This window comes from Notamacropus eugenii, chromosome 6 (assembly GCF_028372415.1).
Source record: "Notamacropus eugenii isolate mMacEug1 chromosome 6, mMacEug1.pri_v2, whole genome shotgun sequence".
NCBI lineage: Eukaryota > Metazoa > Chordata > Mammalia > Diprotodontia > Macropodidae > Notamacropus > Notamacropus eugenii.
This window is the reverse complement of record NC_092877.1, coordinates 224031705-224046922: the sequence shown is the minus strand read 5'-3', so window position 1 is coordinate 224046922 and position 15218 is coordinate 224031705. Positions and strand designations below refer to the sequence as shown.

Below are 15218 nucleotides of genomic sequence, written 5' to 3'. Positions count from 1 at the left end.
TTAAGGTTTACAAAGCCATATATATATATAAAAATTACTTCTCATAAGAACACTAGAAGCTAGGTGCTATTTTCACTCACATGTTATAGATGAGGAAACTGAGAATGAGATGTCAAATATCTTGCCTAGCATTGAAGAACTATTCAGTGGTTGAAGCAGGATTAGAACTCAGGTATTCCAGTCTTCAGGTTTGTATGCTGTCCACTGTATCACTTGCCTTTAAAGCATATTTAAAACATGTAAGGTTTCATGTTAAACTTCTACTCTGATTCCTAATTTGGGGTGTGGTGGTGAGGGGGGATGACAATGGTTCTGGAAGCCCTTTCAGTGATTTATTAACTCAGGTAGTTTTTGTAAAACTGGTAATGCTTTGAGTACAGCTATGCCCAAGGACTAGTCTAGCTAAAATGGCAGCGTGTCACTGCAAAGTTGGAGCAAGGTGATGAATTTCTTATCCACAACAACTTTAAAAGACAGTTATCAGTTTGTATAGGGTCATGGTCTGTGCTAGATGAGGGACTATGCCCATTGATGTAATTATAGATCTCTGAAGTACTGAAATCAACCTTAAATCTGAACAGCATAAAATATTATTTTCGTTAGGTTGCTCTCAGAAAGATGGTGGCAAATTTCTTTGCAGGCAATACTTACAAGAAAATAAACTTATACCCAGAACCTCCTGATACTAATATGGGGTATAATCAAGTCTAACCCATAGGAAATCCATTTTATTTTAGTGAATAATTGAAGCTTAGACTTCTAAGGAACTTAAGAGATAATCTAGTCCAGCCCCAACATCATGTAGGAATGAATCGTTTTCTCAACATTATTACAGATGATCTGTTGTGTTTCATTTACTTCCAATATCTGGTAATTCACAGTTAAAACGGTAACCTATTTTTTACCACAATTTCCTTCTCAGAAATTTTTCCCTCATTGGTTCCAGTCATGTCCCCTGTAGCTAAGTATAAAAAAGGGCTGCTTCTACCTGGAAGTTTTGAAAATATTGAATGACAACTACCCTTCATATATTACATAAGACTTCTCTTTCCTAGACTGAATATTCCCAGTACAATTTGTTCTTATTATGATAATCTCAAGTCTGCTCAACATGCTGGTCACTCCACTCTGCATACTATTTACTTCATCAATGAAATTTCTTAATATTCAGTATATTTAACTTAATCCAGTTCTCTAGATATGTTTTTGTTTTATCAGCACAGAGTACTAGGTTAGTGTTTCCCTTGTCTTTAAGGTTATAACTCCTTTAATGAAAAATTTTAGGTCACTAAAAGCAAAAACATTTGATAGAGCTAAATGAATTCTGCAAGTCTAATTTGAGGTAGAGAGATAGCATATCATTGATAGTACCCTGGGTTTTAATACCTGAAGACCTCTCAGTTTCCTCATTTGTAAAATGTGGTTCAACTAGAGGATGATAAGAATTCCCTTCCAACTCTACCTCTATGATCCTATGAAATTCTAAGGAAAAGCTTCTAGGTTTCAGAAAATATAACAAATTCTAAAATGACATTCAATTTTCTTTAAAATTAATATACTCAACAGGAATTAAGTCCTGTTGCCTTTATAAATCTCAGATTCTAAAAGGTTGGAGATAATGAAGTTTCTGGAAGCTTTCAGAAGTTATTTTACTTTTTTTCAATCTCATGAGGCAAGTCAAAGATGAAGGAATCCCTTGGCATGCATATGCTACTCCTTTGGATAATAAGTTCCATGCCTAACAAAGTTCTTGCTTCAGGCACAGCGATTCATCTTGAAACACAGTAACTTCAATTATGTACTGAGATGAAGATATCATACATGCATATTTACACACTTCAACCCAATCAAAAGTTAAACCAGGTCACTTTGTGACCAAGTAACCTCCAAAAGAACTCTTACCGCATAAATATATTTCCATATATCGTATGTATTTGATATATATTATGCATATATTACATAGATACAGATCTACATTTAATAGCTCTTAGAGATGCTTCTTCCCAGGGCCTTTATGTCTCTTTAAATACCTGAATACAGCCTAGAATTATGTATCTTCTTTCTTGAAGCTAGAAGCCAGAAAAACAGGATCTTTCTTCTCTCCCAAGTTCTTGTCCACTCCATTCTTTACACAAGCATGGATCACTGAATATTCAGTTTCTGCCAATGAGGAGAGTCCCATAAAAATGGACTGTGAGGCATAAATACATAACTAAGGAAATGGAGGCCCACAGAATTTAAAGTCACATGACTAGTTAATGGCAGAGCCAAGATGGCCTCTAGACTTCTAATTCTTAATCTACTGGTTTTTTCCCCAATAAACCATATTGATTCTCAAGAAATATTGACACTATCAAAAGTAACCCAAAACATAATTCTTCACATGTCATGATCACAAGTTAGGAAAATATGAACCAATGCTCAGGGCTAGCAACTCAAAGGTTTTACATTCATTTCAGAGTGAGAGCTGCAGTTAATGCCTAATGGCATACTAAGTCTAATCCCACTTCAAGATGACAGCCCTTCAAATTCTTAGAGACAGCTATCAATCATATTCCTCTAAATATCGTCTTCCCTTGAACTTGAAATAGAAAACAAATGAAATGAACCTAATAGTCACCAGACAAATGAAACCCATGAAATGGTAGATATTATGGACTCCAAAAAGGTTAGTATGAAGGTTACTTTGTCACCATATCATCTGAAGTCCTTGTGTACATGTTAATAAGGGTTACATATGTGTGTGTGTGTGTGTATAAAATATTTTCATCTCAGTGCACAACTTGAGGTGTTATATTTCAGGATGAATCACTATTCTTGAAGAAAGAACTTTGTCATGTATGGAGCTTATCAAGCAAATGAGTAACATATCCCTCAGAGCTCTAAATCTATGACCAATGATTTTATGACTTCCAAGAGAGCTCTTGATCAGTGGTTTAACTTGAGATAATCAGAAGAATCCTGAAGATTTTCAAAAGCTTCAATATTTCCAAACTCTCAGACTGAGTGTCAAGGGGAGGCTCTAATAGAAGCATCTGGCACTGGAAAATAGTATCATAGATTTAGAGCTGGAAGGGACATCAGAAGTCAATTTAGTCTATTCCTCTCATTTTACATGAGGAAACTAAGATACAGAGAGGTCAAGTGACTTAACTAATATCAAACAAATGGCAAATGTCAGTGCTGAAATTTTGAGCAGGACTGGGATTTTAACCAAGGTCTTCTGATTCTAAATCCAATGCCTTTTCTACTACATTGACTTATATTGTAAGAGTAAATTTTAATTGAGGAAATTTACTTGAAACAATTTTGTTAGAAGGCATATATCTTTTTTGGATCAATGGAAAAAAAGAAGACCATGAAAAAACATGGTAGAGGATCAAAAAAAGGTAAAACAAACAATTTTGATTACATAAAAAGTGGGGGGAAAAGTTTTTCATGAACAAAATCAATGAATCTAAAATTAAAAGAATAAGTTAACTAGAAAAAGCTTTGCAACTATTTCCTGTGATTAACATCTCATTCCCAAGATACACAAGGAACTAAGATTTATGAAATTAAGAGTCATTCCCCAAGTGAAAAATGATCAAAAGTTATAAAAAAGCAGTTTCCAAAGAAAAATTATACTTATCAATAGTCATGTAAAGTGGTTTAAATCAGTCAGGTAAATGCAAACGAAATAAAAGACTTTCATCAAAAAGGACCTACAATAAGGATGGTATGATTCAATGGTTTAAACACTAATGGATATGAAGTTGATTCCCTTCCTTACACTGTGCATGATTTGTGGAAAGTTACTATCACTATATTCCTTAGCTTTCTTATCTGTGAAATAAAATTCTATTTGCTCCTGCATGTTTATGTATAAGGTGACGTGCTAATTTATTTCTCCAAAGATTTAGGATATAGCCAGGGAAGTTGGCAATCATAGTACAAAGAGAAGATACTGACAGCCAAGTACATGAGCCATGTTGGGGGGGTTGGGTGATAAGAGTTTCTTCTGGCTCTACTTTCCTTCCTATTGTAAACCTTGCCAAATCAATGAGAGGAAAATGGAAAGTAGCAAAAGCAGCTTGGAGATCTACCAGGTGTGATTTGGAGAGAATCTATTGGCATATCCCCCAAAATTGTTTGGGGACCTATGGTAAGATCTATTAACATTTAAATTTTTTTTAAATGAATTTTAATTCACATATTCGGTTTTTACATCTCCTAAATGCCTCCTATGTTCTTCCCCCTTACCTCTACCAAAGAGCCATTTCATATAGTAAATAATATTTAGTAAGAAGGAAAAGAAAAGGAAGATTCTACCTAACCAAGGAATATATTGAAAAAAGTTGACAATGCCCCATATGACCTTTTGTGATGGGAAGTATACTTGAGTCAGATATGTTCTCAGAGGTTCCAAAACTTACAAATTTGGAAGCCTTGTGTAACTATTAGCTATTAATGGACCAAAATTAATGAAACTTGGAATAAGTATACATACAATATTCTTACAAACAAAATTGACCCAAAAGGAGACCAGAAGATGCTGCTAAGAAAAAGGAAGGTTGAAAAATACTTTTTTAATTTGGAAGAGCTATCTGTAGATCAGAAATTGACTGAGCATTATCTTTTATATTTGAACATCAGGAGAAATAATGTATAAGAAGTATCACTATTTTTTCCCTCTCCTCTTCAATCTGACCCAAATTGCTATCTTGTCAGGAAAAATAAATTCTGCATTCATAACTGCATCAAAACATTCCCCCTGTGAATTCTCTAAAGGAACTTTCATAGCCTGAGACTGTTTAGAAGAATTATTATTTCCCCAGGGAAGCATTATTTTGCCTTAGCTACATAACATTTTAAGACAAAAATATTTATCATATATCCAATGTCATTTTTATATAGGATTGTTTAAGTGGAGGGAGATGTATCAACCAGAAACTACCATAGATGTGTTCTGGTAATGTGACATCCATCACAGAATGTTATAATGAACAGAGAGCTGACTTCGAAGTGAGGAAGGTCTGAGTTGAATTCGCACTTTGAACACATCTGCTCTGTGACTCTGGACAAGTCCGTTAACTTCTCAATGCTCTAGAAAAACCTCTAAGACGGTAAGTTTCAGAGAAGGTGTTCGTCCATGTCAGTTGGATACATTTCTTCATCTGGGAGTCCCTTATGTCAACCAAATAACAGATTCAGTTCCTATCTTCATTCATATAATTTAAAAGATATATCCAACTTTAGACAGTAAAGTAGTTTCACCTCTAGAGAGAACCTAGAATATATCCCATCTATGTTGAGGAACAATATAGTGAAAATTTTTTTTTTAAGTTTTTTCCAAGATCCATTCATAGAGACATTCAGTACAATTGATATGAGTAGGTTTTATGAAAACCCAGATTCTTAGAAGATTCTACAGTGCACTGTCTTGTGGCTTGCTTCACTCCACCTCCATGTCCATCCTGATGAGTGAGACCCAGGATATGAAAGAGACTTTTTTTAAAGAACTGCTTAAAGAGGAAGGGGAATATAAACAAAATAAAACACTGATAGGTAGACGTCATCCTTAAAGACAAATATAATGTAAGCTCCTTGAGGACAAGAACTGGTGTGATGGTTGTTTCATCTTTTTATCCCCAATACATCACATAATACCTTTCATGTATTTTTCTGCTGTTTTATTCATTTATTATAACATTCATTTAATTGTTTTTTATTTTCAAATTTTCTTCCTTCCTCCAGTCTCTCCTCCACTCATTGAAAAGACAAGTAATATGATACTGAGTATACATGTGAAGTCATGCAAAATGTATTTCCATATGATCTGTGATGGGGACAAAGCAAGAAAAATAAAGAAAGCGTAAAGGTATGCTTTAATTTGCATTCAAAGTTCATCAATTTCCTTTTTGGAGGTGGATCGCATTTTTAATCATGAGGTCCTTGGAATTGTCTTGGATCATTGTATTGAACAGAGTGGCTAAGTCTTTCACAATGCATTGTCATTACAGTATCACTATAATTATATACAATGTTTTTCTGGTTCCATTCACTTTATTCTGCCTTAATTCATTTAAGATTTTTCTTAAACTATATCCCCCCTCCCCCATCATTTCTTTTAGTACTATAGTAGTCCATCACAGTCATATACCACAGTCATTTCCCAATTGATAGGCATCTAGTCAGTTTCCACTTTGTAGAAAAGAGCTGCTATAAATAGTTTTGTATATATAGATCCTTAACCCTTTTCTTTAATCTCTCTGGGATAGAGATCTATTAGTGGTATTATGGGGTCAAAGGGTATACACAGTTTTATAGCTCTTTAGGTAAGGTTCCAAATTGTTCCCTAGAATGGTTAGACCAGTTCGCAATTCCACCAATGAATACCTTTCACATAGTGATTAATAAATGAAATGAATCAAAATTAATGAAAACTAGGTGATGCAGTGGATAGAGCATTAGACCTGGAGTCAATAAGGCTCATCTTTGTGAATTCAAATCTGGCTTCAGACACTTAACTAGTTGTGTGATCCTAGGCAAGTCACCTAACCCTATTTGCCTCAGTTTTCTCAACTATAAAATGAACTGGAGAAGGAAATGGCAAACAATTCCAAGTATCTTTGCAAATAAAACCCCAAATGGGGTCACTTAGAGTTGGATAAAACTGGAAAATGACTGAAGAGCAATTGCAATGAATCAGACTTCAAACTAAAGAGTGAAAGGGAAAGCATAATAAACTAGTGAAAATTTGGAGGAAGATAAGAGGAAAAAATTATATGATCATACATCTATACCTGAAAGGGATCTCAGAAGTCATTTATTCTAAACCTCTAATTTTACTTATGAAGAAGTTGAGGACTAAGAAGGTTAAACGCCTTGCCAAAGGCTGAATAGAAACTAAGAGGTGGGCTCTGAACCTATCAACCTTCAAGTCATGAAGGTAATACTCTTTGCACTGTGCATGATGCTTCCCATAGAGGAGAAGATGGAAAGAGAAGAAACAGAGATATGAGAAGGAAGAAAATGAAAAAGAGAAGAAAAAATGAAATATGAGTTGAGAATGTCAATATTTCCTTTATGCCGCTTAATCAGTGATTTTTTTGTGATAAAGAGGTCCTAATAAAGAACTCCCTTTACCAGTTCAGATCAACACCTGCTCTGCAATTTATAGTCTTAAAAGAATGGTCTGGTAATACAGAGAGATATCCTGATCTGCCCAGAGTCAGAAAAATTAGGATGTGCCAGAGAGGATTTGAATATAGGTCTAACTTGGATCAGCTTCTTTTTCAAGGTCAGCAAGTTCTTTGAACTTTTTAAAATTTTATCACTGGTCTTTCAAAATCTCATTTATGAACTTTAAATTGAACTTGTTGGATTCTTTTGTGTTTAATCTGAAAATAAACTTTCATGAAATATTATATTAAATTCAAAATTGCAAGACACAATTTTATACCTGAGGGAGTTTGGCTTGGGAAAAAAATTAAAATCTGGTACATGGAAGGGAAGATGAAAATATGAAAAAAAAGGTTTGGGCATTTACACTTAACAACAACAAAAAATTATCAGGACTTTGAAGCAACAAACGTAAACCATTCAAAATACTGTATTTGGGCATAATGTAATTTTAACCCAGTGTTTTAATTATGGTTTTCTTGTGCTTTTTCTTTGAGAAATGTATTTTTTTCATTTTAAATTTATTATTTTATTTCATTATTTTTATTTTATAATAATAAAAACTTTCTTATTTAAATAAAGTGATGAACGGTAATGAAAACTTCAGGTTTATATACTGTATTTACATGTAGTACATTCTCTTTAATATATATTCCACTTATTTATATAATAAGCTTCATTCTGGATTTTATGCTTAGTTTCTTCTAAGCAACCAATACATTATATAGATCTTTCAGCAAAGTCTTTTAGATTACTTGGTTTTGGGGTTACTGGTCAAGAGCCTCCTTCTAAAATTTTGTATTCCATGACTCTTTGAGTCATGAGTCTTTGACAGAGATTTTTAATTAACCTTTCAGGAAGCTTACTTGGAGTATTTTGCTGTTTTTGTTATTCAATTGAACAAAAACTTCTTCATAATTCTTCAGTGCTCAACTTGCTCTTGGAACAGCGTTTCCAAATCTGGTCTTAAACATGGCACCAAATAGTAGTCCTTGATCCTGGACCACAGAGGGGTAGCACAAAGCCCCTTAGCATTTCTTTAGCTAACAGCAAATCACTTTGTAGATAAATTATCATAGATATGAAGTTTTCATGGTAACTTATTTATAACCTACCAAGATGATAACATCTTTCAAGTCATCTTACAAATCTTTCTAGGATAAAAATAACACCTTAAAATTTTATACCCTTTCATTTTACATCATTTGGAATGCTTTCATATGCAATAGGTTCATTCTAGCCTAACTTGTTGCAACAAAGAGCTATTATTATCCCATTTTATTGATAAGAAAATGAGTCTCGAGTGGTAAAATAACAAAAAATAACTTCTCATAGAACTAGGAAGTGACAGAGTCGGACATAAAGTTAAATCAGCTAACTCACTTTTAAGACTTTACACTGATCCAACTTTGTAACTATTTAAGTATTAATGATGGTAGAAAGTCAAAATATTTTGCATGCTAATTAGGACTTATTAACTGTTCTAAGGTGCTTTTAAACATAAACTATATATTTTTAAGAGACCAAATAATTATTTAATAAATAGAGAACTAATGTAAAGGCAATGCATTAGAGTAAAACATGATTTGATAGGAAAAATGTATACTGTGGGTGTGGACAACTGGCTTAGAGCCCTAATCCTTCCACTTGCTAACTTGAATACATCGTCTTACATAAATTAACTCATCACTCTGATATTAAACTTCTTTATCTCTCTTAAGAGATATCTTTTAAGAGATGTCTTTTTATCCATTTACAGGACAATGCTCACTCATCACTTCTGTCCTGGACTGTTGGCATAGCCTCCTAAATGGGCTCCCTGCTTCCTGTGTCTTCACACTATCCTCTTCATAGATGCCAGATGTCTAACCATGTCACTCCTCTTATGAAAAACTTCCAATGGTTCCCCCTGCCTGTAGGATCAAATACAGACTCATTTGTCTGGTATTTAAAGTCCTTCACACTTATTCTATATATTATTCTCCTCCATATATCATAAATTCTTTGTTTCAGGAAAATTGGTCTATTTGTTAATATTAAAAAATATTCTTACTTCAAACTTCTTACATGCCACCAGCAATTCTCTTGGTAGGACCAGGTCAACAATTTTCATATCCAGTTGTGTAATTTAAAAAAACAATTTTTAGGATTGTAGACTGGTTTTTTTTTGTATTTTAACTCAAAAATCATTGCTAGACAATTATTTTTTACCCCCAAATTCTATTGTCAATAGAATGGGAAATAATTTGCAAGGAAACAAGACTCATTTTTAAGATAGAAAATAGGAAATGCTAGTAGAGTGTGGCAGGATTGAGTATTATCCATTATATATATTTTAGAGGATGAGATAAAATTATGCATAGATATGTGAAAGATGATACAATACTAGTAAAATGAGTATGCTAAACTTAAGTTGAAAAGTAATTAATTGATCAATCAATAGTATTTATTAAGCTCCTATTATGTGCCAGGCACTGTGGTAAATGATGGGAATACAAAAAGAGATGAAAGACAGTCCCTGTCCTTGAGTACCTTAAAGCCTAAGGAGGGAGACGAGTAGGTAGGGAATTAGCCAAATCATTTAAAATTAAGATTTATGCATCAAAATGTAGTTCTTTCTGTATATATGCTTTGATGGTCTAGGGTAAAGTAGTGAATTATAAGGCATCTGAGTAATCGAGGTGAAAAAATTCATTTTCATTTAATTTCTTAAGGATCTTCAATAATAGAATTCTTTAGGACCCTTGAATCATCCAGAAAAATTCTCCACTACTATTTGTCTAGATATGACATATATATATATATATATATATATATATATATATATATATATATATATATATATATATATATATGTCTGTGCATGTGTACTCATATGTTTTTGGATTAATATTTTTGCTACATACAAATTTGATTTCTTGTTGTTATATATACATACATGCATGTGTGTGTGTGTGTGTGTGTGTGTGTGTGTGTGTGTGATCAATCCCTCAGAACAATTATTTGCCTCACTCAAGATATATGAAGATTCGGTATAATAAATAAGGTCAATGACTTAAAACAAAATACTCCTTTAAAGTGCATCATATCTTCACTGATGACAGCATCATTTGTTGATACTTTCCTTTGCCATGGAAGAAGTGTAATACCAGAATGAATGAAAAGAAATATGCTATCACAATCCACAGTTATACGCATGTATTTTTTTTAAACAAGGTTAATTCCAAGAGTCTTATGAATGTAAAAGTTCCTTATATAAAGAGGAAACATATCTGTGGGGAAGAAAATATTTCTCATAGTGTCACATTTGATTTAAAAATGTCTAGCTTAGTTAGGATAACAAGATAGGGTAGAAAAAAAGGAACAGTTGACTAGGAAACAGGAAGGAAAGACAATTTATATAGTACCTGATGTATACTCTAATTTAATCAGTATATATAATTGCCATTTATTATCTAATATCTTGCAGTTTACGAAACAGAGTTCTGTGTATAGTGAGTGCTCAGGAAATGATTTGTTGTTAATTTACTACATAGTGAATTTTCGTAGATATAATTGTGGTCTCAAAAAATATTGCTCTTCATACTTCTGAAAGTAGTCAAGCCAGTCAACTACTGTGTAGGTAATGTATGCAAAAGATCTAAAATATACTGGCATAGTTTAAAACAAAACAAAAAGGCCAGGAAAACTTCCAAAGGAATTTTAAAATTGCAAAATAACTCTGAGGTTATCCACCCCAATATTCCAACAAAATGTGTAATAATGCAGATATTTTAGATGTGCTATTTTTCCATCTTTGTAAAAGGACACACACAATTTATTGTCTTCTTTATATCTTATTTTATTATCAGTGACAATTTCTTTTTATTTTCTGATAGTTTATACTACTTTTATTTTCCTCACAATTTTTAAAATGTTGTGAAAATAACATATTTATCAGCTTACTTTGCAGTGATGTAACTGTCTCCTTATGCAGACTTGACATTTACAAGATGAGAACTTATAAATTCCACAAGAAGAAAATTGTTGACATATGACAACAAGAACACTGCCTTTAAAAGGCTACATTGGCCATGTGAATTTCAATTAGTTATGTAAATCAGTGAATGTACTGTTCCAAATAGCTTATCTACTAAAATATATACGTAGCTTTTCACATATTATACACCTTATGTCTTTCAATGAATCATGTTCCAGCATCTCATTTGATGTCATATCTCCAGCTTTAAAAACAATCTAGAACAGTAAAAAATATGAGTGATAAAATTGGGTTTAAAGTCTGGGTTTGCTACTGTATAACACCAAATCAACCACTTAATATCTCTGATCCTTAGTTTTCTCAAGAGCGAAATGAGAGTAATACTAGAAGATGCCCCAGAAGTCCTTGGTGTAATTTTAAAAGTCTAACAATTTTTGGGAGACCCAGTACTTGCAATATCTGCTTTTATATGACAGGAGGACTGGTAACTACAATAATGCTGTGTAAATATAGGCTATTAAAATATTAGTGAGATAGAGAAAATAAGAAATTAGTTTTTGCTCTCCCCTTTGCATCGGTTGCCCTATCTGATTTCAATCCAATGGGCCAAGATGGAGTGGTGGTGCCAGTACTTCCTGGTGTCCTTTCTCCCTCTCATCCCCTGAATTTCCTGCCTCCTTTTGTGTATTATCTCCCCACCTATATTATAAACTCATTGAGGGTAGAGATTTTCTTTTTATTAATTGTCCACTCAGTACCTAGCACAGTGACTGGCACATAGTTGGCACTTAATAAATATTTACGTGGTTAAAATTAGTGTTTTATAATTATTGACAATTCTTTGAATAAAAATACAAGCAAATAAAAGTGATCATTTTCAGAGATGTTTGTTATTGGTGGTAGTTGTTTTTTGTTTGTTTGTTTGTTTGTTTTTTGCAATTTATCCAATTCAGAGTTAACTCCTTCAAGCTCACAACTGAAATGGACAGACCTAACTGGCTCAATAAAATGTAACTAATTTTAATTATTTAATGTCCCAACCGAAATGGACTAGATGACTTTGGCTTTAATCCTGTAGTATGTCAGTCATTTCCTACCTAGTTGCCCTCTTGGACAGGTCTTCATCATGCTCCCAGAAATCCCATCATCAGGAAATTCATCATCCTTCAAGACTTCATCAGTTGTGGTACTCACACCTCATCAGTAACTTCAGTGTCCTGACACCCTTTGATTGGAGGGCTAGAGGGAGGATCAAAGACCTCCTCCCAAATCCGATATTTAAAGAGGGCTCCTAGATCAGACATCTCTTTATTTCCCACTCAGTTGCATTCCTTCCAATTGTCAGAGATACAGTGCCATAAAATAAAGGCAGACAAGAAGGAAGTATCAGACAGTTTTGTCACTTTTCTGTCTTTTTTTTTTAATTCTGATTATATTGCCTGAAGTACTGTAAGAAACAGAAGTAAGCATACGCTAGAAAATTCCCTATCATATACAAAGTGATATGTAATCATTCTTACCAAGAAATCAAGGTTTTCCATAGAAAACAACTACTCCTTCAAGAACTAAGTAAAAAAGAAATGGAAATGTCTCCTAATTATGCCTTATTCCACTTTTCCATTCTAAAAGTTAACTAATTCAAAATATTTTCTTTTCCAACTTCTATTCCCCATTACATACATCACATAGTGGGAGAATATTGGGAATTTTCCAGATGTGAACTGCAGACAAGTTACTTATTGATCCATAAAAGTTAAAAAATAATAAGGGATTTAATTCTTCTAATAATGATTAGCAATATCCAAATGCTCTATCATTAACTTTTGTGGAGTTTGAAAATCTTAACTTAGACATATAACTTTGTTCTCAAGAAAGTTGTAATCTAATTAAATTCAATAGATAGGTACCAGATAAAAGGGAAATGTTTTTCCTGAATTATAAGTCCTGCTAAACTGTGATCCTTTGCAGATCTTCATGGAATAAAAGTAATATTTTCACATTTTCTTTTTGCCGGTAACAGTCCAGTCTGAGTTCACACTTGAGAAAGTTCCTGTGTATATCACCAAGACTTACTTTCCTCCATGGCATACTTACTATGTCTTTTCAATAAAGACAAAGGGAAGGATGCAGTAGCTAAAATAAGGTAAGGACTTGTTAAACAGCAAATTCATTTTGACCCGAGGAAGAAAAAAGAGGGATTGGAGCAGAGTAAGACTTAGAAAATTGGGAAGGAAGTAAAGTCTGTTTTAGTCTTCCAACATGACTAGCAAAATATTCTCATATCTCCCCTTTGAATATCCAAAACTTCCCTTTATAGACTCCCATCATGGTATTTGCTCCAACACATTGTTACATATGCTAGAATTAAGTTCTTTTTCCTACTCCACATTGAGAATTACCTTCCATCAAAAAGACTTAGTGATCATTAGTTTTTGGACCTGGAAGAAATAAATATGAGTCTCAAGACTGACACCAGCATGACACTGAACAAGTTACAGGCTTGTGGAATTCAGTATATATAGGATCAATGAACCTTCCACCTTATTATCTCATTCAATCATCAGAAACCAGAACCAAGACAGACAATGAATTTGTAAAGCTGAATTAGATAACTGGAAGAAGCAAAACCAACAAAACTTGAGAAATATGATAATGCACCCATGCATGCACACACACCATAAGCTATTAGAGATTAAAACTGCACTAAGACTTTTGGAACAACCTGCATACATATATGTAAACATAAATCAATCAATAAAATTTATTAAACACTTACTATGTGTCAGGCATTGTGTTAAGCACTGGAAATGTGTTCATCCTTCATTGCCAAAGAAGACCATGCCATCAGAGAAATAATGACATGACTTGCACTTGACTTTATTTTGAGTGAGGGAGGGCTGTGCAGGTCACCAGCCTCACTTCTCCTCCAGAGCTATCTGAATCCCGTGGCCAGATATTCATCAGGATGACTGGAGATGACCCAGGATGAGGCAACTGGGGTTAAGTGACTTGCCCAAGGTCACACAGCTAGTAAGTGTTAAGTGTCTGAGGTGAAATTTGAACTCAGGTCCTCCTGACTCCTGCACTGGTGCTCTATCCACTGCACGACCTAGCTGCCCTTACTGGAAATACAAAAAGAAGCAGAAGACAGTCTCCACCCTCAAGGAGCTTACAATCTAATGAGGAAGAGAACATTCAAATATAAACAAAGTAACCTGTATACAGAATAAATAGGTCGTAGTTAATAAAGAAAAGGCACTGGAATTTAGAAGATCTGGGGAATGATTCCTGTAAAAAGTAGGATTTCAACTGGGACTTAAAGGAAGACAGGGAGGTCAGTAGCTGGAACAGAAGAACAAGAGCATTCCAGGCAAAGGGGACAGCTAGGGAAAATGGCTGGAGCCGATAGATAGAATGCCTTATTTATGGAAGAGTTACCTATCTATCTCTCTCTCTCTATCAAATTTGAAGTTTTGCAAAGCACTTCACAAATATTCCTCCATTCAAACATCACAGTAATTCTTCAAGATTGGTAATTCCAATGACATTTGAGGGAAGAGGAAATAGAGATTCACAACGGTTAAGTAACTTGTCTATTATGGCAAAGCTACCAAATATTAGAGGCAGGAAGAAGAACACAGGTCTTTCTTTCCTCCTAATTTATTCATATTGTCCAAGTACAGACTTGCTGCACTCAAAGCTCTGCATCTACTCATTCAACTTCATTGTAAAGTACCTCTGCAGTGAAATGATCCCTGGGAAGGTAACTGCCAAAAATATATAATTGTTTTATGAATCTTCATTTCATTTAAAAAAACTATATTCATATAGCTCACTTTTGCACTTGCCATCATGACTGATGATGATCATATTCCCAAGCGGCCATTCCTCCCCTCTCCCCATGGATTCCAAGTAAGTTCTTTAATAATATTGTACTCTGACTTAAATATGTTTATAGGCTCTCAAAGTGGGTGACACCATCTGCTGGGGGGGGGGGGGGGGTAGAATGACACAGGGTGGTGGTAGTAACCTTAGGTGCAATTGAGGTGCATTGAATAAAATAAGGGGACAGTGG

At 34.0% G+C, this 15218-nt stretch overlaps 1 protein-coding gene across 3 annotated transcripts in view; it reads right to left on the bottom strand.

Annotated features, from left to right (window-relative positions):
- The window catches only part of FGF14 (fibroblast growth factor 14), an 855245-nt gene that overhangs the window by 138070 nt on the left and 701957 nt on the right, over window positions 1-15218 (bottom strand). The gene's annotated exons all lie outside the window — the stretch shown is intronic.